General features: G+C 40.9%; 1 protein-coding gene across 8 annotated transcripts in view; it reads left to right on the top strand.

Annotated features, from left to right (window-relative positions):
* The window catches only part of kif13a (kinesin family member 13A), a 329,481-nt gene that overhangs the window by 126,512 nt on the left and 176,889 nt on the right, over positions 1-26,080 (top strand). The gene's annotated exons all lie outside the window — the stretch shown is intronic.

Below are 26,080 nucleotides of genomic sequence, written 5' to 3'. Positions count from 1 at the left end.
TCTCTGGCTGGAGAAATGTCTCCGCATTTCTGTTCTGTATTTACCCCCTCTAATTCTAAGGCTGTGTCCATGGGTCCTAGTCTCCTCGCCTAACGGGAACAATTTCCTAGCGTCCACCCTTTCCAAGCCATGTATTATCTTGTAAGTTTCTATTAGATCTCCCCTTAATCTTCTAAACTCCAATGAATACAATCCCAGGATCCTCAGCTGTTCCTCATATGTTAGACCTACCATTCCAGGGATCATCCGTGTGAATCTCCGCTGGACACGCTCCAGTGCCAGTATGTCCTTCCTGAGGTGTGGGGACCAAAACTGGACACAGTACTCCAAATGGGGCCTAACCAGAGCTTTATAAAGTCTCAGTAGCACAACAGTGCTTTCATATTCCAACCCTCTTAAGATAATTGACAATATTGCATTCGCTTTCTTAATCACGGACTCAAGCTGCATGTTTACCTTTAGAGAATCCTCAACTAGCACTCCCAGATCCCTCTGTACTTTGGCTTTACGAATTTTCTCACTGTTTAGAAAGTAATCCATGTTTCTATTCTTTTTTCCAAAGTGCAAGACCTCGCATTTGCTCACATTGAATTCCATCAGCCATTTCCTGGACCACTCCTCCAAACTGTCTCGGTCCTTCTGCAGCCTCCCCACTTCCTCAGTACGACCTGCCTGTCCACCTAACTTTGTATCATCGGCAAACTTCGCTAGAATGCCCCAATCCCTTCATCCAGATCATTAATATATAATGCGAACAGCTGCGGCCCCAACACTGAACCCTGCGGGACACCGCTTGTTACCGGCTGCCATTCCAAAAAATAACCTTTTATCCCAACTATCTGCCTTCTGTCAGACAGCCAATCCTCACTGGTCTAACCTACTTGTCACCTCTTCAAAGAACTCCAGCAGGTTTGTTAGGCACGACCTCCCCTTACTAACTCCATGTTGATTTGTTCTAATCCGACTCTGCTCTTCCAAGAATTTAGAAACCTCATCTTTAATGATGGATTCTAGAATTTTACCAACAACCGAGGTTAGGCCAATTGGCCTATAATTTTCCATCTTTTGCCTTGATCCTTTCTTGAACAAGGGGGTTACAACAGCGATCTTCCAATCATCCAGGACTTTCCCTGACTCCAGTGACTTTTGAAAGATCTCAACCAATGCCTCTGCTATTTCCTCAGCCACCTCCCTCAGAACTCTAGGATGTAAACCATCGGGGCCAGGAGATTTATCAATTTTAAGACCTATTAGCTTTTCTAGCACTCTCTCTTTTGTCATGGCATCCATACTCAACTCAGCCCCCTGACTCCCTTTTAATTGTTAGGATATTACTCATGTCTTCCACTGTGAAGACTGATGCAAAGTACTTATTAAGTTCTCCTGCTATTTCCTTATCTCCCATCACTAGGCTTCCAGCATCAGTTTGAAGTGGCCCAATGTCTACTCTTGCCTGTCGTTTGTTTCTTATGTATTGAAGGAAACTTTTACTATCATTTCTAATATTACTGGCTAGCCTACCTTCATATTTGATCCTCTCCTTCCTTATTTCTTTCTTTGTTATCCTCTGTTTGTTTTTGTAGCCTTCCCAATCTTCTGATTTCCCAGTGCTCTTGGCCACTTTATAGGATCTCTCTTTTTCTTTGATAGATTTCCTGACTTCCTTTGAGGAAAAAGTGAGGTCTGCAGATGCTGGAGATCAGAGATGGAAATGTGTTGCTGGAAATCAGAGATGGAAATGTGTTGCTGGAAAAGCGCAGCAGGTCAGGCAGCATCTAGGGAACAGGAGAATCGACGTTTCAGGCATTAGCCCTTCTTCAGGAAGAAGGGCTAATGCCCGAAACGTCGATTCTCCTGTTCCCTAGATGCTGCCTGACCTGCTGCGCTTCTCCAGCAACACATTTCCATCTCTGACCTCCAGCCGGATAATCTTTCTCTTCTTGTGGATGAACCTCTGTACAGTGTCCTCAATTTTATCCACAAACTCCTGCCATTTTTGCTCTACTGTCTTCCCTGTTAGGCTCTGCTTCCAGTCTATTTTCGTCAGTTCCTCTCTCGTGCCCTAATTATCTTTATTTAACTGTAACACCATTACATCTGATTTTGCCTTCTCTCTTTCAAATTGCAGACTGAACTCTACCATATTATGATTGCTGCTTCCTAAGTGTTCCCTTACTTTAAGATTTTTTATAAAGTCTGGTTCATTACATAGCACTAGGTCCAGAATAGCCTGCTCCCTTGTGGGCTCCATGACAAGCTGTTCCAAAAAGCCATCCTGTAAGCATTCCATGAATTCTCTTTCTTTGGATCCACTGGCAACATTATTTACCCAGTCCACCTGCATATTGAAGTCTCCCATGATCGCTGTGACCTTGCCTTTCTGACATGCCTTCTCTATTTCCCGGTACATGTGCAATCATGGCTGACCTTGACCTCTCGCTCCTGCTATCCATTTTCCTTCATTCCCTGAGAGGCCAAAAATCATCGTTTCAGCATTGACTGTTCCGCTAGTAAATCAATTCACAGTCCTCTGTAGTGGAGCATTCTAAATATTCATAAACCTTTTGGGAAGCAGTTTCTCTTCCAACTTTCTCTACTCCACACGGTCTGCCCATTATTCTGAGACTGTGCCAGTTTAAATTCTGCAACCAGTGGAAACAGTATCCTTGTGCGGACTATTTCAAACTACTTCAGAATCTGTAAAGTCATCTTTTGTACTGCTAATTTCCAGAGAATATAGGCTCAATTTACTCACTCCTCATCCTAGCATAAGCATTCTTAACTCAGGAATCAATATATTAAAACTTCACTGCCCTGCTTCCAATGCAAATATATCCTTGAATATGGAGACCAAAATTGTGTGCATATTCCTGGTGTGGCCATATCAAAGGCCTGTGTAATTGTAGCAAGACTTGATTCCTATACACCAATCACCTCCTTAAGCCCATTCTACTTAATTTCCTAATTGCTTGTTGTACGTGCACGTTAACGTTTGGGGTGCAACACAGTTGCACTGTGGTTAGCTCTGCTGCCTCAGGTTTGATTCCAGCCTTGAGGGACTGAGAAGTTTGTGTGTTCACCCCATGTCTGCATGGGGTTCCTCCTCCAGACTAAAGGTGGCAGGTTAGGTGGATGGCCATCTAAATTGCCCTGCAGTGTTCAGGGATGTATGGGTTAGGTGGAATAGCCTTGGAAATGCAGGGTTATATGGATAGGATGGGGTGTAGGTCTGAGTATGATGCTGTTTGGAGGGTTATTGGTACAGACTCAATGGGTTGAATGGCCTGTGTGCATGGTAAGTATTCTATGATTATAAGGTTTTGTGTTCTGAGTACATGCACCAAGGTCTCTTTGAACAGCAAGTTACATACCTTTCAAAAATATTCTACTTTGTCTCGTAGAGCCGCAGTGAATAACTTCACAGTACCTCACGTTACGATCCATCTGCTAAAATGCCCACTTCCCTAACCTGTCCCTATCTCTTTGTGGCCTCTCTGTGTCCTCCTTGTAGCTTATCTATCCAGTTGGCATTGTGTCAATAGCAAATATAGACCCATTACTGTATATGAAGAGATAGAAAGTAAAATCTCTGAATTGCAGGGGCCCATTCACAAATTCATTTTAAACAGAGCTTCAAGCAAGTGGAGGAATCTTAAAATGTAACCTGTTTCCTCTTGCATATGCTCTGTCAACAAAAAAATACTAACAGAAGGACATGTGAAAAATGTTGTTTATTTTTCCATATTTACAATTTGTCCAAATCTTACTATGGCTTTGTAAGATTTTGGGGGTTGGGTTTGGAATCTCTCTAATCTTATTCCACTTAATGTAGCTCATTTGGCGAGAATAGAACAGCCTACCATGTCATCAATGCAGTGAATGAACAATCTTTTCCATTTCATTATCTTGCACTGCAAAGCCCTGGAGCATTTCTGAGGCTTTGCAGCTTCAGCTAAGGAAATGGGTGGGCACTCGTTGGATTCTTCAGGGTCGTTGGCCAACTCAGCAACACTTCCACGGTTTCACAAAGGTCTGTGTGGAATCAATGATGGCTTCTCTGTGATTTTACACTGTTCCGTGGCTTAACTGTGCTCCATTTGGTTGATGTGGTCATATGATAAGCCTGCATGAGTTCAACTAAGCTAGAGTTACCAGTTCAGAACTTCGAGTTAACATGGATATCATTTTATTGAATGTCTTTGACATGACTGGAGTTTTGTGGTATTGGATGCAGTTCCTTACAATTTCACAAAGTCATTAATTTAGCCTCCGCATGGATCCTTGCAGAACTTGATTTGTTTTAACCTGCCCACTTGAAAATGCTGGGTTTATGCCAATTTTTCACCTATAACCAATCCTGTAGCCATACTGAGAGCTTTTGCCAACTTCTTAGGCCCATACCCTGCCTGTGGACCTTTTTTGTATAGCATCTAATTGGTCTTTTGGAAATGCTGGGATAATACATCCACCTGTTCCCTTTTACTTCCCCAATTCATGTGAAATTGGATTTTTCTTTTTCAAAACCATGTTGACTTGTTTAATCACGTTGTACTTTTCTAAGTGCATTGTTAAAACTGCTTTGATAAGATTCCAATGTTTCCCAGCAGCTGATGTTAGATTAACTGGTCTGTCATTCCCTCCGTCCTTGAAATGGTCATATACTTGTCAATTTCCAACCTGATGAGATTGTTCCTGAGTCTAAGGAATTTTGAAAAATCATTGCTAATCCATTACCAGTCTCTGTGGCTATCACTTTCAGAATCCTAGGATGTATGCCATCAAGTCTCAGGGATTTTCTTTTTTGGATTTATCCAATTTTTTTTTCTGTGATTATAAATATCTTAATTATCTCTCTCTTGACCCCAGCTTCCCCTATTTCACAGGGTATTGTCTTCACAATAAAAGGCAGACACGATATTTTTTCAATGTCTGAGCCATTTCCTCATTTCTCATGGTAAATTTTCCTCTCTGCTTATAAGAGGATGACACTGTTTACCTACTCTTCTGAGGAATCTTTAGAACTTTACTATATTTCTGGCTAGTTTACTCTTTTATTTTTTTTATCAATGTTTTGGGGACCCTTTGTATGCCAAAATGCCACAAATTAGAATTAAACCCCTACAGTGTGGAAACAGGCCTGCAGTCCAACATGTCCACACCGATCTCCGAAGAGTAACTCACCCAGACCCATTCCCCTACCCTATATTTACCCTTGGTTAATGTGTCTAGCCTACACATCCCTCCCTGGATACTATGGGCAATTTAGCATGGCCAGTTCACTGAACCTGCACATCTTTAGACTTGGTGCTGTTAATTGGATTGATTTTAAGATTCTTGTTTCTGATTGGAGTAGGCCGCTTTCAGATTGAACATGGAATTGAATAATATTATGATCGCTATTTCCCAGTGAATATTTCACTATGATATTAATAATCATCCCAACCTTATTACATAACATTAGATCCAAGACGTTTAGTCAGCTCCACAGCACATTGCTACAGGCATTCACAAAAACATTGCACAAATTCATCTTAGAGTCATAGAGATGTACAGCATGGAAACAGACCCTTCGGTCCAACCTGTCCATGCCAACCAGATAACCCAACCCAATCTCGTCCCACCTGCCAGCACCCAGCCCATATCCCTCCAAACCCTTCCTATTCATATACCCATCCAAATGCCTCTTAAATGTTGCAATTGTACCAGCCCCCACCACTTCCTCTGGCAGCTCATTCCATACCTGTACCACCCTCTGCGTGAAAGCGTTGCCCCTTGGGTCTCTTTTATATCTTTCCCCTCTCACCCTAAACCTATGCCTTCTAGTTCTGGACTCCCCGACCCCAGGGAAAAGACTTTGCCTATTTACCCTATCCACCCCCTCATAATTTTGTAAGCCTCTATAAGGTCACCTCTCAGCCTCCGATGCTCCAGGGGAAACAGCCCCAGCCTGTTCAGCCTCTCCCTACAGCTTAAATCCTCCAACCCTGGCAACATCCTTGTAAATCTTTCCTAAACCCTTTCAAGTTTCACAACATCTTTCCGAGAACTCTTGATCAATTGTGGCAAGGAAAGCCCCCCACTGTCATTACATTGTCTTTGTTACAACCGCTAATAAGCTCTTGTTTAATTTAGTAGTATAACTACCTTTCAGGGACTTATGAATATACCAGCATTTTCCAATTCTAGTTAGTCTTTAACTCTTCCCTTTCCGATTCTGCATCATGATTTTCTGAGACCAGCTATTTTCACACTAATCTCTTTATGTCATCCTTTGTTATTAGGGCTACCCCTTCTCCTATGCCATTCTGTCAGTCCTTTTGAAAAATGTGTACCCTGTAATACCTAAATCACCTTGCACCATGCCACTGTATGACCACTAAATCTCAAATCACTTCCCTGTATTCATGCCCCTGATTCTTCAAGGATGTTGAAAATGTTTAGTGCATTTAAAAAATTATAATTTCATTTTTAACTACTTCACCCTCCATTGACCTTCTTTTCAAAGACAAAATTAACATTCAGCTCTGTCCATTCCATTACCATTCAGCTTGCCTTTACTCGTATCGCATCACTGTTCTATTCACTTTTTTTCTCTTTGGATCTTCACCTGAATCCTCTGCTACCACCACCACCCCGTATGATTGAGCTGAATATTGGTCCGAGCCCAGCTTATGTGAGACCCATCCAAAGAAAATGGCTCTGTACTGAGTACTGATGCTGTGCCCCATGAATTGAATCACCTTCCACACCACACTTACAGGCATGCTTTTAATTCTTTAATCTTTTTAACTGTCGATGCTAATAAAAACTGTTTAGTTTTGATATTCTACATTTGAATTTAATGTCAAGCTCTCTTGGGTCCAATTGGGAATGATGTTTAATGATGTTAGGTCCCCTGTGTACCATAACAACTGGCTCCTCTCCCCTTCAACTCATGAGCTGCAAGGAGTGGATCTTAACCCTGGCACTGCACAAGCTTTGTAGCCTTTGAAGCTCCTGGTCACAGCTGCAGAGAAGAGCATTTACCTGCCTGTCTATCCTGTCTCCTATTACTCTCACATTCTTTATCATTGCCTCAGTGGAATGGCTCCTGCACCATGATGCCATGGTCAGTTTGCTGCACTTTCCTGTATTCCTCATTCTCCACACTAGTAACAAGCATGCTGAAATTGTTGGACAAATGCAGCCAGTGGTGATGTTCTTCACTCCATGTTGGTTTCCCAATCCTATCTGATTCACTGTCACCCTCTTCTGTCCCTGACCATTGACCAAACGTTGTGCCCTAGTGAAGATGGCTGACTGCCACATTGAGCAAAGCAACCACCTAACTCTTCCCTGCTCTTCTGTTATGTCTGAGTATAGACTCCAATTCAGTAACTCCGTGCCAACTCGAGTTGCCTGTACAACTAAACTTTATTGTTGGCTGAGTGAGCAATGAATTCCACTGATTCCGACATGTTGTAGTCATGGCTCACCACCAACTCTGCCATGTCTGTCTAACCTTCTTATTTAATTAGTCAATCAATTATTAATTTACATAATTAAAGTAATGGAAAGTTACACTCTCAATTTGAAGATAATGAAGGATGACTCACTAGGTGCTGGAGGCAGTCGAAGATAGAAATTGGAGTCTCTTTTTCTCTCTCAGCCAGAATTCCCACATGAACGAAATTCCCAATTTGCAGTTAGACATCACATTTGGGTGTAGTCTTCTCTTCTTGCATCCTCTAATCCATATGGTTTGCAAATCTTGTCTGTTTCTCTGGAGTAATGATGACTTAGTCACATGTTGTAATGCTAGCTCAGCTTTCTGGTCAATAATTAATTGCTTTACAATTTATGCATGATATTGCCGTACTGCTAATGTTTTTGGCTCAACATATTAGGATTTTGAAAACCTGAATGACCTGATAATAGTGGCTGCTGAGGTTGTCTTTAGAAGATTTTTTTTTTCTCAAAAATGCTATACGCAGTTTGATTATGTAAGTGAGGTGATCCACATTATGAGGAAACCAGAGCTCCAGGCCATGGAGGAAGTACAATCTGGATGTCAGCAATGTTAGATTATTTGTCTCTCCCATGATTTCAAATTAATGTTACATGACAATTATAATCCATTATGTTGACCTCAAAGAATTCCTTGCATAAATCAAAGAATATACATTATAGTCAATTAGATAAGAAATAAAAGCACCTAATACCCAATTTTTAACTTTTAAAAACTTTATCTGACCTTGTAAATAGGAATTTTAATTTTTTTCATTTGATTTGTTCTTTAAAAGAGTGGTGTCAAAACTGTGTTCTAAACGAAGATAAAATAATAATCTTTTAGTGGATCAGGTGTCTTTATGGGAACACTGGGTCAGAATTCCAATATTATAATGCAGGGATCTTTCCTTGTGGTAGTGGTTTAGCTAATGTATTAAAATACAATTGGTATTGTTTTGAAAAATGTTGAAAAGTTGTGTATTTCCACGTGTCCATTATTTACTTCCAAAACCTTAACTTACTGTCATCAGCAAATCTCTCTGACACTTGATATGTGTTAAATATAGAACTGATGTCCGCAGTGGAGATATGTGGAGAGTACTAATTGCCAAGTGCAGAAAATGATGAGTAAAATCACTCTAGTGACATTCCTTTTGAATATAGGTACAACTGAAAACAAAAGCAGTTTATTTTTTCATCTGTTTTGAACAATGTGGTACAGACCAATATTAAAATCTAATCAATTCTCATTCTTCCTAATTACACTTGCAATTTCTTAAATTTAATTAACAAATAAAAAACCCATAAGATTACAAAAATGGAATGCAATGTTTTGTACATTTTTAATCAATCTTTTCAAAGGGTGGAGTGTTGCTTTTCAGACTAGAGGCCTGTAACCAGTGGTGTGCCACAAGGATTGGTGCTGGGTTCACTACTTTGTCATTTATGTAAATGATTTGGGTGTGAACACAGAAGGTATGGTTAGTAAGTCTGCAGAAGACCCTAAAATTGGAGGTGTAGTGGACAGTGAAGAAGGTTACCTCAGAGCACAAGGGCATCTTGATCAGATGGGTCAGTGGGCCAAGGAGTGGCCAATGGAGTTTAATTTAGGTAAATATGAGGTGCTGCATTTTGGAAAGGCAAATCAGAGTAGGACATATACACTTAGTGGGAGTGTTGCTGAACAAAGAGACCTTGGACTGCACATGGAGTTGCAGGTAGATAGGATAGCAAAGAAAGTGTTTGGTATGCTTTCCTTTATTTGTCAGCGTTGAGTATAGGAGTTGGGAGGTCATGTTGTGGCTGTACAGGACATTGGTTGGCCACTTCTGGAGTATTGCATGCAATTTTGGTCTCCCTCCTATAGGAAGGATGTTATGAAACTTGAAAGGGATCAGAGAAGATCTACCAAGGATGTTGCCAGGGTTGGAAGTTTGAGCTACAGGGAGAAGCTAAATAGGCTGAGGCTATTTTCCCTGCAGCGTCAGAAGGCTGAGGGGTGACCTTACTGATGTGAATAAAATCATGAGGAGTATGGATAGGATAAATAGGCAATGTCTTCTCCCTGTGGTGGGAGAGTCCAAAACTAGAGGGCATAGATTTAGGGTGAACGGGAAAGATATAAAAGGACCAAAGGGGCAACCTTTTCATGCAGAGGGTGGTACATATATGGAATGAGATGCCAGAGGTAGAAGTGGAGGCTGGTCCAAAGGCATCTGGATGAGTTGGACCAAAGGATCTGTTTCTATGCTGTATATCTCTGACTCTGTTATGACACATCTCTGGAGTAGGTCGGACTTGAACCTTGGCCTCCCATCTCAAAGGCAGGGACGTTACTGCTGCCTTTATCTATGCTTTGCAATTATATGACAACATGTGAGTGGCCTACACGTCTTTTTGGAATTGCAATACTATATAACCTGGATGCCTCAGTGGTTCGCACTGCAGCCTCACAGCGCCAGGGACCTGGGTTCGATTCCAGCCTCTGGTAACTGTTTGTGTGGAGTGTAGTATCCTTGGTGAGTGCAGCTAAAACTCTGAAAGCTCTATTACCCATGTAAGAGAAAGTAGCCTGTTTGATTGGCACTCTGTTTCCCCCTCCCAGGTTGCGCAGAAACCCGGCTTCAAAATGCATTGCTCTTCCCTCATTGTGGCTGGGTGAAAATCCTGAACTTGTTCCCCAAGAGAACTGTGCCTGCACCTACACAGCATGGATTGCAGTGGTTCAAAGAAGCAGCTTGCTAATCCCTTCTTAATGGTAATATGGTTTGATAATAAATATTGACCTTGCCAACAGACTTGCTGTGAATCAAGTTACAGGCAGCAGCATTTTGGATAAGCTGACGTTTATGGAAGATGGGAAGCCAGCCAGGAGGACATAGGAATAGATGACTAATGCAAGCACAAAATACTCTGGACACTGCAAATCTGAAATAAATGCTGGAAATACTCGGTTGATGTCTCAGCATTTTGACAAGAGAAACAGATTGAACATTTAGGTTGAGGGCCTTTCCTTAATTGTTAAAGATTCTGATGAATAGTCACAAAGCTGAAATTTCATCTGAAGTTTATTGAAAATTGGTAATTTTGGAATTTCATGGAGGTCCATGACATTTATTGAGTCATCTCATGCTGTTCTCCACAGCTCACCTTGATGACATCCTGCTCCCAATAATGTGCGTTCAGCAATGACTGACACACTCATAAGGTGTCTCAAGATTCCTAGCTCTGGGCTATTTTTAAAGCCAGGCTGTGTACGAAGTCACAGCTGGCTAAGAGCTGGCCTTCACACTGCGTGTAGTGGGAGGGAAATGAAAAAGAAAATCTTCTGAGGGCAGATCAGAGCTATGGGTGACATTTCATTGCAAATGCAAATTCACTCTCAAATATCTTGCTATTTTACATCATCACCTGCCCTGATCAATTGTAATTCTAACTGCAGCAAAAGGAATCACAGGCTACCCATTCTTAGTGACAATTCTTTTTAACATATCTGTTTGAGAGAGTCATACTTTCTGCCTGATGCCCAGTGCAGTGTAATATCTTCTCATTGTTAAAGATGGGGCCATCATATACTGCAAAATTTGGAAAGATTCACTCTTATTCAGTAGGAAAAGCAAAGAAAAAACAAAGTAAAGCTGCATTTGACTCTGTGAACAGACATGAGCTGCTCTCCTTTTAGATTTACAGTAAATTTACAGTCAATGAGCGATTATTATACCAAGCTCACTCTTATTGGAGGCAAGTGTAATAAACTCCAAACTAGTTTGTTGACCCTGATTCTACAGCACCCGATTACACTGAAAGTAATGTTCCTCCTGCTCATGTCCTTATCCTCCTTAGACTGCTAGCCCTTCAGCATCAATTACATTTCAGTTTGCAAGCTGCGTTTGTTCAGAGCGCAGTATGCAAGGGCCTGGGTATAGTCAAGTACCCTCCATACCAATCCAAACTCCGGAAGTGTATTTTCAGCAGATTTACTGTCTGCTTCATTAGACTCTGCTTTAAGAATGGACTTTTATGCTCCTCTTCAATTAAGGATTGTATAATTGAATCATGAGCTGTGGTTGCAAAGTGTAGTCCTTGTCTCCCAGAAACCATTCTTGTAGGACATTGACCTGTTGAAATGAAGCAGGAACATGAGAGTTCTCAATCATACAGGCATTATGGCAGCACCCAGCACATGTCTGAGGCTTGTGCTATTCATGGTTACAGATGACCTGTACGTTAAAGAATTGGAATTCTGTTGTTGAAGTCAGCTGCATTTGATCTCTGCTCTGGAGAGGCCAGTATTGGACTGAGGTGAACAAAGCCAGAAGCCACATGACACCAAGTTATAGTCCAACAGATTTATTTGAAATCACAAGCTTTCAGAGCACTGCTTCTTTCTCAGGTGAAGGAGCCAGGCTGCAGTCCTGACGTAGCCACAGGAAACACATTGAAGTAGTGAGGTATGGTACAAATTGCATTGCTGACAGCCTTGTTGCATTTGTGGGTTGAAAGGTCCCATGTCCGTTTTCTAGTGGATCCTTGAAAGCAGATGGTTGTGTCTCCTGTAATACCTCTGCATCCTCCAGGGATCTTCAGTTGTGATTATTATATTCTGAGCCTGGGCTGTGCACCTGAGCCATGGAAACTGTGTGTTGACATCATCAATAACCCCCAACATTACACTCTCACACTCAACCTCCAAATTTGCCCTTTACCATCTCTCGACTCCAGAGTATTTCCTCCAAACGTCACCATTGACTTCCCCAAATTCTCTACACCTGCAATGGCCCGATGACTTTACTTGAGCTTGGTCCCAGGAATGAATGTGACCCAACCCCCTGAGCAACCTAGACAGAATGCCCCAACTGATGAGTGACCATGCCCCTGACAGTACAGCTGCTCGACTTACTGTGAATCTCTGAGCTGTTTGAACTGAACCTGCAGGGCCCACTCTCCAAAATGCAGCAATATAGAACTCCTGACCCTGATCATCTCGTCTTATTTTAATAATCACATTTAAGTCTATGGACTGAAATCAAAGGAAGCCCCCTGACCCTGATCATCACCTGCTGTTTAATAACGATCTCCAAGACCTGGACTGATATTGAAGGAAGCATTTGACTTTTTGTGCCAGGAACTGCTGATTGATACCTGTTTCCCTTTACATGGCCATTAACTACTCCCATTGGACCGAGACATGGACTTTTTTTTTGAACCACATACAGTATTTTCCATGTAAGCAGCTGACACATGATGCTGGTATGACGTTGATGTAGCACAGTGCTGTACAACAACATGTCTGCCCCTTTGAGGATCATCAGATCAAACATTCTGCCCATTTCTGCTCCTGCATCTTGCCATGGCAAACTGTAGCTCTCGAGGCAGTCACTGCCCATGGAGTGTTGTCTGAGATGATGGAGGCATGGAGGAGCAAATGGCGGGCTGGAGTCACCATTTGTCCAATTTTGACTTTCATGTGTGATGTAAATGGGTTTCAATAAGTTATGATTATTGTAAGTTGGATTGCTAATTTTTTAGTTAGCAACTATTAGAGTTTTCTTTGTCTGAAGTTGATGATTGATGTGCAAGTAGTTCTGTCAGTGTTTTGTTTTAAGAACAGTTTTTGAGAACTGGCTTCTGAGTTAAACTGATTTTGTGCATTACTAATCGAGTTGTGTTAATTGTTTTGCCACCCAGTCTTGTAACTAATGGCAGCTGTAATTGGGATAAAGGAATTGCATTGCTACAGTTTGCCATTAAAAATGTTTCTAATGAGTGAACAGAATTTAGTCCTTTTGAAGTAGTTTATTGACCTGAGATACACAGGCGACTTAGAATGGACATGTTGTTTCTGAGACTTGGTTGACTAACCTTTCTCTAACTTATGTCTCAAATTGCAGAGTAGCTGCCTAACACATGTGAGTTGATTAAAATATATCTGAAAGGAGTTCAATGCATTATGAAAAGTAGAGCAGATAAAAATGTCAAATTTTGGAATTTTGTTGCAGGAGACCTGGTTTTGTTGTTGCCTGTCACTGAGGAATCATTAAAAACTAGGTTCACTGGACCGTACCAATTTAACAAGAAACTCAACAGTGTGAATTATGCAATGAATATTCCCAACAGGAGAGAGTTATTAAGTGTGATTCTTATCTCGCTGTTCAAAACTTGTTTGCAAAATTGGGCGTTTTTTTTTCTTGATGCAAGAATCTCATTTTTCCAAGCTTGCAATATTTTCCCAGTGACTCATTGTTGCCTTTTTCATTCAAGGGCTGGGATGATTCTGCTGCTTAACTCTTTGTCTCCGTAACCATTTTGACTAAGCTTTTGTTTACTTGCCCTCTGATATAGATAGAAGATAACCGGCTATGGCTGAGCCAAAGTTTTCCAAGGATGATAGTCTAATTTCAATACAGAATTAAGGAAGAGAGGCGGAAATCCAACAATCTTACGTAAGAGAAGTGCAAACCAAAAAATAAAGAGACCAAGGGCGAGATATTTTCCCCATTTTGAAGCCTGTCTTCTGCTTCCAATCCCGATGAGAAAACTATGAAAGGAAGTTTCATTCATAGCATCACAGTGCAGGGAGTAAATATCTCCATGCAGAATGAGCAACTTAAGGCCATCTCTCCATGTGTTAATCAAATGCCCCCTTCTTCTTTAAACCTCAAATCAGTCTAAGATAGGCCCAGTACTTAGCAAAACATCTGGTTAAAATGGTCTAGCAGAGTAGTGAAATAAAACAAGAGCTTCAAAAGCTCGGGGAGCACACTTGGAATGTAACATCAGTTAGACTCCATGGTTGAGGATATTGGCTTTATGTTTAGTGGTCACCCAGAACTTGATATCAACCATTGTGATAGCTTTAGTCTATTACTACAATATATTTAAGGGAACCAACCTTGTACCTGAGAAATAAAGGGATAGTTGAGATTATATTATGTGAGGTTAACAAAAGGGGGCTGCTAGAAATTAGGGTCCCCTTCAAAACTGAATTTTTTTAGTATTTAAGGTTTAGTATTTTCTCTGTATCCTGAGTGTTCCAGCTTTCTACAAATATTAACTGATTTCGAGTATATGAATCTTGAGAAGCAGTTATATCTCACATCAAATATTAATTTGACACCTTACCTGTCTATTATCAATGTTGTGATTTGAAAAATATGTTTTTGTTCTTAAAAAGAATAGAAACTGACCTTCAAATGGATACAGGAAAAGGGGCCACAGTCAGCCTGTCATTGAATGGCTGCTTGTGGTCATTGGCTGACCTGGCTTTGATAGGTGGTTAACACATTGTGGATGGCCAGTCACCAGAATAAGGTATATCAACAGGGAACGGTGGGGAGAAAGGAGTGAAATAATCTGGTGGATCATAATATTTGGAAAAGACCAGGAGTAATCCACCTCCGCCTCTGCCACCACCTCCGTCCAGGGGAAGATCAAAGACTGTGCGACATTAGGGCTAAAATTGCACTACCCCTAACCGGCCGCCGCCACCGCACCATTCTACAGGTCATCTTTGAGATTGGTGAAACATTCTCATGTGTCATAGCTGTATTATTTCTTTGTCTGATTAACTAATTTATCATTATCTAAATTGATCATTCTTAACAAACTCAAGCTGTCAGAAAATGTTAAGTAATGAGCCCTCCCCAAAATCAGTATTGATTAGGTGGCTTGGTGTCAACTTTTGTTTCAGAGAACTCTTGTGAAGCCCTTCAGTGTTTGTCTGTAGTATTATAAACCTCAGTTGTTGGTAATTTAATACTGATCAGTCTTTGAGACCAAATTGTTGTCAGGAGGGATGCTATTAGATGACAGTCTGTTCCAATGTGTGCACATTTGAGGTTGAGACGAACAAATGAGTGGACATTTTCGATTTAAGGCTGTATTAATGTTCTGTTTTATGTAATGTTTTAAGTTATACATTGTATTGGGAAGCAAAATGTAACCAGAGAAAATGTGCAGAAGTGAAAGCATCCGTTTAGCAATAATTTTCTCAAAATGCTTTTTTTGTTTCTGCATCAATCTGGTAAGTATGTAAGAGTTAGATTTTCACTTTGAATGAAAGCATTTAGGAAGTCACTGGGAATCAGAATGCATATTTTTCTTTCTTTCATATGTGTTAATTTAGCAAAAAATCATTCAGATGGCAGAGAATGAGACTAAGAGGCAGATTTAGTTAACTCATTCTCTTTCTACGGGTTAGTGTTACCTGCTGGAGGATGTGAGGTGTTGACGACTGTCGTTCATTAACTGGCGGTTGAGTGAGCCCCCCCCCACCCCCCCGCACACGCATACAAAATTCAGTGCACTCGAACCTCAAGTGCCTTCCATCAGAGTGGTGCTGGTCACCTGTCTCCAATGACATCACTGTCCACCAATCAGAACACTCACCTGCTTGATGGGCAGGCCTCAAGCCAATCAGAGTTGCTGGCAAGAAACCTGCCCACCCAAATGTCTCTGACATTGGAACTCCATGTACTGTATCAGAGAATATAGCAAATTGGGGAAAGTTTGTGTTCTTGACTCGGACCCAGCAGGACGATGGACAGTAGAAGATTAGGATTCAATAAGTATTTAGGATTCTTCTTTACGCAGTATTAGTTGTGCAATCAAATTGACTGCTGCTAATAATATGGTATTTCGAACCGCAGCATGAATTCTAGCCCCTGAAGTAATACCTCTTGTATAATTTCAGCTTAAAAGTCTTCAAAATTTGATTTGTACATGAGTATATATCGTACCTCAAGAGCTTCCATCTCATGGAAGAGTTTTCAGCCACATTCATGTCCAGTAACCTGCTCTGAAAACTCTGCTCAACTTTTGACAGCTATGGCAAATTCTACAGCAAATGAGATAATTCACAACATTATAAAATAAATAGCATACTATACAAGAAAATGTCAATTTCTCCTTTTTCCAAATGGTAATGGAGGAATGCTTTTAAAAAGAAAAATGCAGGAACCTGAACATACATATTCACCAAAAAATAATAAGTTTTCTTCAGACTATACCCTACTACAGTGACAAGTTTTGTAGAAATCTGTCTGCTCATTTTTTAATATAATATATTTTTATTAAGAAAAAATAAATTTTTAAATATTACAACAAATACAAAACAATGCAATTCAAAACAGTACAAAAATAGTACAAAACTAAACCCAAATAATAAAAAAAATTCCTCAACTCACCTTCCTATACGAATGTATAAACATATATAGAGAAGTATAAAATTAAAAAAAACCTAAACTAGCTATTTAACTAACTAAATAAATGCCTAACAACAAACAAATAAATAGTAATAACTCAGCCCAGCCAAACAAAACACTCATACATTCACAGTTCCTCCTCCCTGGATATTGGACTCATGAAACACAATCGTTACGGCTATATAAAAGCCCTTGTTAGTGTGGCAGATAAATCCGTGTTCAGGTATTTCAAAAAGGGTTGCCATGTCTTGTAAAAATTCTCAGTTTTGTGGTGTACCATATTAATGAGAAAATCCAGGGGAATATGCTCCATAACAATCTTCCGCCAACCCGAGGGGGGGGGGGGGGTTTCTGATATCCAACCTAGCAAGATATTCTTCCTTGCACAGAATGTAAGAATATCAAAAAGTTTTGCCTGTCACAAGACCAAAGACAATGGGTAAGAGTACCCGTACAGACCTTGCACTTGGGGCATACTGAAGATACCCCTGGTTTAAATTTTGACAAACGGTCTGGGGCGAAGTGGACCCTGTGGAGAATCTTCAACTGTAAAGCATGGGTCCTATTGCAAATTGATATCTTCCTTGCATTCTCCCAAATATCCTCCCATGCCTCTGAAAAAACTTCAACACCCAGCTCTCTTTCCCACATCTTGCAGAGTCGATCAGACTCATCTGAGGTGGCACCCCCCAATTGGTGATATAGAGTACCGACAGAGAGTGTACTCTTAGCCCTTAGTACCCCTCTTTACATGCCAGATTTGTAGGGATCAGTCAAAAGTGTGGTCCTTTTTTGAATAAAATCCCTAACTTGAAAAAAACGAAAGAGGTCTTTGTTAGGTAACTCGTACTTCCGTACTAACTGATCGAAGGACATCATTACATCTCCCTCAAATAAATCACCCATGCAAAATATACCCCTAGCTGCCCAATGTTTAAATCCTGAATCTATCATACCTGGTTGAAAACTCGGCATACCCACTAAAGGTGTAAACAAAGATGTTTTGCCAATATTACCTTCCCTCTGCCGAATTGCCCTCCATGCTTTAACGGTATTGATGACTATTGGGTAATGGCAATATTCCCGAACTGTCCTCGCCTTGTCCAAAAACAGCAAACTGGTAAGGGGGCACCTTGCCTGGGAGACTTTGTTATCTAGCCATATTGAAAGAGGGTCCCCACAAATCCAATCACTCACGTAGGTCAAAAGCGAGCTTAATTGGTAATTTTTAATGTCCGGAAAGAATACTCCCCTAAATCTGTGAGGCAACTGCAGTTTGGCTAATTTAATGAGGGGCCGTTTATCGTGCCAGATAAAGGAGCTGAACCAGCCGTTCAGTCTCCTGAGTGTTTGTTTATTGAAAATCAGGGGGAGCATCCGTAAAGGGTATAGCATACGAGGGAGCATATTCATCTTAATAAGCGCTATCCGACCCAACCATGAGACTGGAAATGCCTCCCATCTTTGGAGATCTTGTTTAATTTTTTCAAATAATTTAGTAAAATTGGCTTTGAACAGCCAATCCAGAAGTGGAGTAATGAATATGCCCAAATACACACAACCCCCTGTGACCACCTAAATGGGAATCTATAGTCAGACCACCCATAGGCATAGCCTCTGATTTAGCAAAATTAATCTTATACCCTGAAAAAGCGCCCAACACGTGAATGCATTGTATCAGGCAAGGCACTGAAACTGCTGGATTTGTCAAGAAAATTAGAACATCATCTGCATACAGCGAGATCTTATGTAATTTTGACCCCACTTCTGGAGCTGATATATTGAGATCCCCACGAATGGCCTCTGTCAACTGTTCAATCACCAACGTAAAAAATAATGATGAAAGGGGACAGCCCTCCCGGCTGACCTTAGAAACATTAAAATTGCTTGATCTTACCCCGTTGGTAATGACCGGCACGAGAGGGACACTGTAGAGAACCTTTACCCATCTTATGAAAACTTCGCCCAGACCAAACCGGTCTAGAATATAGATAAGGTACGGCCACTCAATTCGGTCAAATGCCTCCTCTGCATCTAAAGAAATCACCAATCCCTGTATTGACTGCTGTTGGCATGCTTGAAGCAGCCTCCTAACATTATTGGAGGATCTGCGACCCTTTATGAAGCCCGTCTGATCCTCTTTAATAATAGAAGGTAACACAGTCTACAGCCTTAATGCGAGAGCCTTAGAGAGGATCTTAAAGTCCACATTTAAGAGCGAGATGGGCCTGTATGAAGCACAGTCTTCCGGATCCTTCCCTTTTTTTAGGATAAGTGAAATATTGGCCTCTCTGAGATGGTGGGAGACAAACATGACTACATGAATCATTAAACATATTCAGCATTGGGCCTGACAGTATACTTATAAATTCCTTATAGAATTCACTGGGAAGTTTGTCAGGACCGGGCGCCTTTCCACTCTGAAGCTGCCTCACAGCTTACTGCACTTCTTGCTCTGATAATGGGGCATTGAGAAAGGACCGTTGTTCGGAGTCACAACCGGCAGCTTCAGTTCTCTAAAAAAGGATTCCATTTTGGCCTGACCCTCCTCACAATTCTCAGACTGATATAATTTAGAGTAGGCTCTCTGGAATGCCTCATTAATCATTTTAGAATCGTATGTTAGGTTCCCAGATCCTTCCCTAATCACTGCAATGGTTTGTGGGGCACTTCTTAGCAGACCTTGCCAGAAAGAGTAGTTGCCTGGCTTGTCACCATGCTCGTATAACCTTTGCTTTGCAAAAGCCAACTCCTTCTTTGCCATCTGCGTGAGCACGGAATTTAGTGCAGACCGCAGTGCCATAATCCTCTGTAGTTTGACCAACAAGGGTCTGTCAAAATAGGCCTTCTCGGCTGCCTTCAACCATGTTTCAAAGAGACGTTGCTGCTCACCTTTCTGCCGCTTCCTACTTGTGAAATATGAAATAACTAACCCTCTGGCATAAGCTTTGGAAGTTTCCCAGAGAACAGATGAGCTATCAACCGAGCCTATGTTGATGTCTAGGAGTGCCCGAAATTCCCTAGAGAAATACTCCACAAACTTGCTGTCCATGAGAATAAAGGGGTCCATTCGCCAGTACCTTGAATCCATTGTAACATCCTTAATTTTAACCATGAGGTACACTGGAGCATGATCAGAGATGGCAATATTACCAATTGTACAGGATGCCACCAGATCCAAGGTTATTGCAGGGGTCAGAAAAAAATCAATCCTTGTGTGACATCTATGCGGATTGGAGAAAAACGTGAAATCCCTACCTGTAGGGTGGAGACACCTCCAGACGTCCACCAACCCTAATACCCCACACAAACCCAATAACTGTTTAGTTTGTGCACAGGGTATCGAGGGACCTTTAGGCAACCTGCCGACTGTGGGGTCCATGAGGCAGTTAAAATCTCCCCCTATAATGATGTGCCGAGACTTGAGACTTATCAGTTTAGAAAAAGCATCTACCAAGAATTTAAGAGGATGAGATGGGGGACAATAAACATTTAAAATGCCATATTCTTCCCCATTTATCAAGGCTTTAAGAATTACAAACCTCCTGTATGTGTCTTTAACACATTCCAACAATTTAAATGAGAGATTTTTCCTAACCAATATAGCCACTCCCATACTTCTGGTATTAAATGATGAAAAATAAACTCGGTCAAATCCATTCTGCTGTAATTTCAGATGCTCCTTGTCATCCAAATGTGTCTCCTGTAACAAAGCACCTTCTCCTTTCTAAGATTCAAGAGTACCTTCTTCCTCTTAATTGGTGAGTGACATCCCTTGATATTCCAGGTACACCATTTAATCAAATCATTAGCCATAATCTTCTGCAATTACATTTAAATTCCAGAGAGGAGGAACCCGAACCACAAATTGCTGAGCCTTAGTGTCACATGATCCACCAAATATAAAAACTACATAAACTAAAACCATGACATTTAACAAACATACAAAATTATTAAAAATAAAAAACAAGTAAAACCAGAAAACAAACCAACATTTTAAGCGCCAATAGCGCTGAGTAGGGGAACTCACCCCCTGCCTGGAGGGGGCAACTAACTGTCCCGAACTGCCCATAAATAGGCATCTAATCATCTCAGCCACCTTCACGTCTCCCAGCTAGAGCCGCATCGCAAGCACAAGCTAAAAAGAATAAACACCCCATAGAATATCAATATGAATATTACAAAAAAAGGGGGAATAAATACCCTGCCCATCTTTTGGTATGTCCTAACTTAGAAATTTAAAATGTACATCTTAACCACCGCCAGACATAGTTTGAACCAAATTATTATCAATAGAGGTAAAAAAAAGGGGTAAAACAAAGCTCCAACCATATTTCCTCCATTTCTTTTACAGAATGATAAACGCGTACCCAAGCAATGATATTTATACAAACTACAATTGTTTACTTAGGTTAGTTTGTCCACAAAGTCTCTTGCCTTCTCCGATGTGTCAAAGAGATGCATGATCCGCAGCACTACCGGATATCTCAAGGAGTACTGAATCCCAAGCTCCTTCAATCTTCTCTTGACACCATCATACGAGTTTCGTTTCTGGATCACCGCCGCTGAAAAGTCCTGAAAAAACATGAGCTTAGACCCCTTGTAAATTAGGACCTTTGGATCCTTCCCCTAGAATCTGGAAGCCTCCATGACACTCTCCTTATCCTGATAATGATGGAACCGCACCAAGAAAGGACGAGGGCGTTGACCCAGACACGACCTCCGTGCTGCAACCCGGTGAGCCCTCTCTATCTTCAATCCTCTCATGCCAGTCTCCAAGTCAAGGAATTTCGGAAGCCAGTCTTCAACAAATTCCGCAGGCCTCTCACTCTCCTTACCCTCAGGCAGACCGATGATCCGAATGTTTTTTTTCTCCTGCCCCTGTTTTCAAGATCATCCACTTGGTCATGCAAATTACGAACCTGCGTCTTCAGGGATTGGATCTCATCCTTGAATGAACTGGCATCAGCTTCCACCACTGTGACCCTGTGCGCCACCTCATCTGTGCTCTTCTCCAGGTCTCCCAGCTGCTGCTCATGCTTCTGCAGCATGAGAGAGACTGGAGCCAGCTTATCTTCAATCTATTTCCCCAACATCTCGCGAGATTTCGAGAGCTGGTTCACCAGGTCCTGGAGAGTAATCTGCTCTGAGGCTGCTGCAGGCTGAGCTGTAGGCCCGACCTCAGATGCTCCTCCTCCCTTTTTAGGCATTTCTGGACAGCTGGAAAATACAGGTAAGTCAATTTTTAAATGTTTCTTGGGGCTCCACAATCTTTCCAACGCCCCAAGAAATCCTGATGACCTGGATCAGGTGGGTTAAAGGACTGTTCTGCTCCTGCTGCAATGCGAAGCTCTGCAGTGTGATCTTCTCAGATTGCCGCCATCTTAGATCCCCTGTCCGCTCATTTTTGAGGAATATCATTTACAGCCAAAACAAAAGGATTGCAAAATGTTGCCTCCACCCATCTTCGTGGTGGAGGTAATAATTGATGAAAAAAATCATTGAGTATTTTTTAACGCATTGAGCAGTGATCTGAAATGCAATGTTTGAAAGGTAGATGGAAGGCCATTTGATTATAACTTTCAAAAGGAAATTGGATACTTGAGGCTAAACATGCAGGCCCCTGCAGATAAAGGAGGGGACTGAGTATACTTGAAAAGCCTGTTCAGGGAGCCAACATAATAGGCTGAATGACATCTTATGAGTTCCATACTGCATTGTGGAGAGTAAGCATTGGTTACCGCACTGTATACAATGGCTGGGCAATCTTACACCCTGTATCCGTGATGACATATTAATTTGCAGAATGAATATTTTGTACAATACTAGGATTGTGCTTTCAAATTAACCAGCTGTGCTTCTGTTGCAGCACAGCTGGGGAAGTCTATTTTGGTAAAAAGGGAAAATAAATATTTTATATTTTTGTCTCAAGTTTGGGTCTTCCAACTTGAATTGCCATTTGTGAGCTCTGCGGGATTTCTGTCTTGGTGTTCTGCATGTAGTTGGAACAAGAGATCTTTCTGATGGGTAATATCCAAAGATACACCACAGAAGGTTATTGGAACAAAGAAACAGGGAATTTCCATACTGTATCCACAGCTAGTTTTAGTATTGTATGTTTGATCAAAAACAGGAATATGTCATACTAGATCTCTTTCTTGGAAATTTAGAAACAGGTAGCTAATTTACAAATTGGGAAACATATCCCCAAGCAGTTATCATGTCATTAGGTTCTATGGGATAATAGAAAAAGTCATAGATCACTTAAAGATGGAATTAATTGACTTATAAGATACCAGGATTGATAAAATTGAAACTGTACTTGATCAAGTGAAAGAAAACTGACACAACAGTTTACAAGCAATGGCAATTTGAAATCGAAGCTTATTTGCCTCAAGTTTAGACAATCTAGACTATAGCCAACTTTTAAGTACATTTAAGTCGTCATTGGGCAAGCATATGGACGTACATGGAATAGTGTAGGTTAGTTGGGCTTCAGATTGGTATGACAGGTCAGCGCAACATCGAGGGCCGAAGGGCCTGTACTGTGCTGTAATGTTCTATACTCTCTTCGCTCATCGAATGATCACTGTGGTATGGATGTCTCTCATTCCACTGGTATTTTAAGTCATATGTCAAATCAAAATGATATCCAGATGTGGAATGACAATGATGTCAGCAATTGAAATAAGGAGGCAATTGAATTCAAGCATCTTCACCAGCAGTAAGATCGGAAGTTACAAGCAAAAACAAATTGCTGGAAAAGCTCAGCAGGTCTGGCATCATCTGTGGAAAGAATTCAGAGTTAATGTTTTGGGTCAAGTGGCCCTCAACTGTTGGGAGCTAAGAAAATGTCAGTCTATATGTAGTCAAAAGGGTGGGATAGGGGGTAAGGGGTAAAAGATAGGTGGGGTTAGAGCCTGAAAAGAGAGAAGAACAGTCCTGTGTCCAAGTATAAGTTTGCGATAATTCGCTGATTGTTTACGGATTGCAGTCTCGACAGGGATTGCAGTCTCAAAAGTGCCATCTCTGGAGGAGAATTGAGAATCACTTAGTACCTTAGCTTTTCTCACTCTGTGCAAGTATGGCTTTGAAAGTTGCCATCAGATGTAGTGGAGTAATGATAGTAAGGTCTGTAATTTTTAAATGCAAAATCTAGTCTAGTCCACTCCCACTCGCAGTAAAGATGAAGCACCACAGACAGTATCTTGCTTGAGCAGAGAAATTAAAATACAGTTTATAATGAAATGTAAGTCAAATGTCACTAATATAACAGAACAAAGTTAAAATGAATATTAAAAAGATGATGAAGAATGGTGCCAAGAGGAGCTTTTAAGCTTAGAGGAAATAATAAAGAACTGGAAAGGATTTTGTGAACGCATGAAATTAAAATTCAAGGGAAAGTAGTTTTACTTTCAGAGAAAGAGTCTATTCTGTAAGAGGAATTGTGAACATACGAAATGAATACTTTCCTTTGTTTTTCAAATTCATGCAGCCTTTGGATTAAGGGACACAGAGGCTGAGCAATTAATTAGAATGACAGTGAAGCACAGGAAGTAGCCAAGAAAATAGTGGAAAAAGTACTGAGCCCTGAGGCGTGCATCCTAGAATGCTGATAGAAGTCCACAAGAAATTAGTTGCAGTCTTTAAAAAACCTGAGGTGTGGAGGTTGTGCCAGAGAAGTAAAGTTTTTCCACTGTAGTACCTGTGGATTTTGTTTTCAGAAAATGGAAGACATTAAACACAACTGTAGACTGGGCTCTAGACTGGATGCAGTGTAAGCTTCTAGAGTCTGTAATACAGAACAAACTGATAACCCTGAAAGATGGGCATATTTATGCAAGGCACATTTGAAATTTGAGTTCTTTGAGGAAATGGTGGAAAACCATTTCCAATTGACAGTTGCTGAAAAGGCATTCTGATAAAACCAAGCTAAATGGTACTAAAAGAGAGCATGATCGGATGACTGTAAAGTTGATTTGCAAGACGAGTAAACTGGTTTCTTGGAGGGATTTTGACATAATCCAACACTGCAAAAATATCTGTTGATTATTTGTATTTAATGAGACGTGAATTTGAGTATGTGATGCATAAAAAGGGACTTGACTGCAACATTCCCCAGATGTAGTCTGGCAGCAATCAACTGCCAATGTTTACAGATAGCAAAACGTCAAAGTACGGAATAATTTGGGAGCAAATAAATTTAGAAAGCTAAAAGCCTTTTCCCTAATGTTCAGCAAATTAACAGAAGTTGAAGGGTCTGATGACTGGGAACTGGGACACGTGACAATCTTATTTACCCAATTGGTACTGCGGTGAACTCCTAAAACAGGTTTAAGTTACTCTCAAACGAAAACACTGACTGCATTGCTAGCATTCCCAGCATTCCCATTCTCTTAAATTGTAATCCTCATAGCAGCTTTCAATGGGGCTAATCTTTTAAGTACCTTTGTTAGAAGCAATATTATGTTAATCTGTATTCACTAAGAAATAGATCATCATTGTTTATCCGTGATGTATTTATCTTTAACATTGCTGGACATTAGCCGTGTGTCAGTTCATCTGGTGTTGAAACCCTCAATCAGGCCATCATTACTTCTTAGACTTCACGAATTCATCTGATCTACCACATTCTACCTGTCAAGTTGGGACCCATCCAAGCATCCATTGACTGTGCCTTAACTCCTATTCCTATCTTATACCTTTGTTTAATGACCTATATTGTCTTCCAGTTGAGCAATATCTTGATTTCAAAATTCTTAAGCCTTGTTTTCAAAATTCTTAAACCTTGTTTTCACACCTCTCCATGGTTTCACCCCTTCCTATTTCTCTAACCACCTCCAACTTCACAACCCTCTATGATATCTGTGCTCCTCTAATTCTGGTATTTTTTTGCATTACAAATTCTAATTTGTCTAATCATGATTGTGCATTTCATTACCTAAGCCACAAGTTGTAGATTTCCCTCCATGCATGTCTGTTTCTTATTAAAAAGACTTGTTAAATTCTTCCACTTTTACATCAAGCTTTTAGTCACCTGACCTAACATTGTTTCGAATTATAATGAATCTTAAAGTTTTATGTGTCCTATATCCTAATTGCTCAGTGGTGTACAATAAACTAACAAGGTAAAAGCAATGACTGCAGATGCTGGAAACCAGATTCTGGATCAATGGTGCTGGAAGAGCACAGCAATTCAGGCAGCATCGAGGAGCTTCAGCAAAATCGACGTTTCGGGCAAAAGCCCTTCATCAGGAATAAAGGCAGAGAGCCTGAAGCGTGGAGAGATAAGCTAGGGGAGGGTGGGGAGAGAGTAGCATAGAGTACAATGGGTGAGTGGGGGAGGAGATGAAGGTGATAGGTCAGGGAGGAGAGGGTGGAGTGGATAG

This window comes from Chiloscyllium plagiosum, chromosome 29 (assembly GCF_004010195.1).
Source record: "Chiloscyllium plagiosum isolate BGI_BamShark_2017 chromosome 29, ASM401019v2, whole genome shotgun sequence".
Classification (NCBI taxonomy): Eukaryota; Metazoa; Chordata; class Chondrichthyes; order Orectolobiformes; family Hemiscylliidae; genus Chiloscyllium; species Chiloscyllium plagiosum.
Note: the sequence above shows the minus strand (reverse complement) of the source record. Positions and strands in the feature narration are given on the sequence as shown.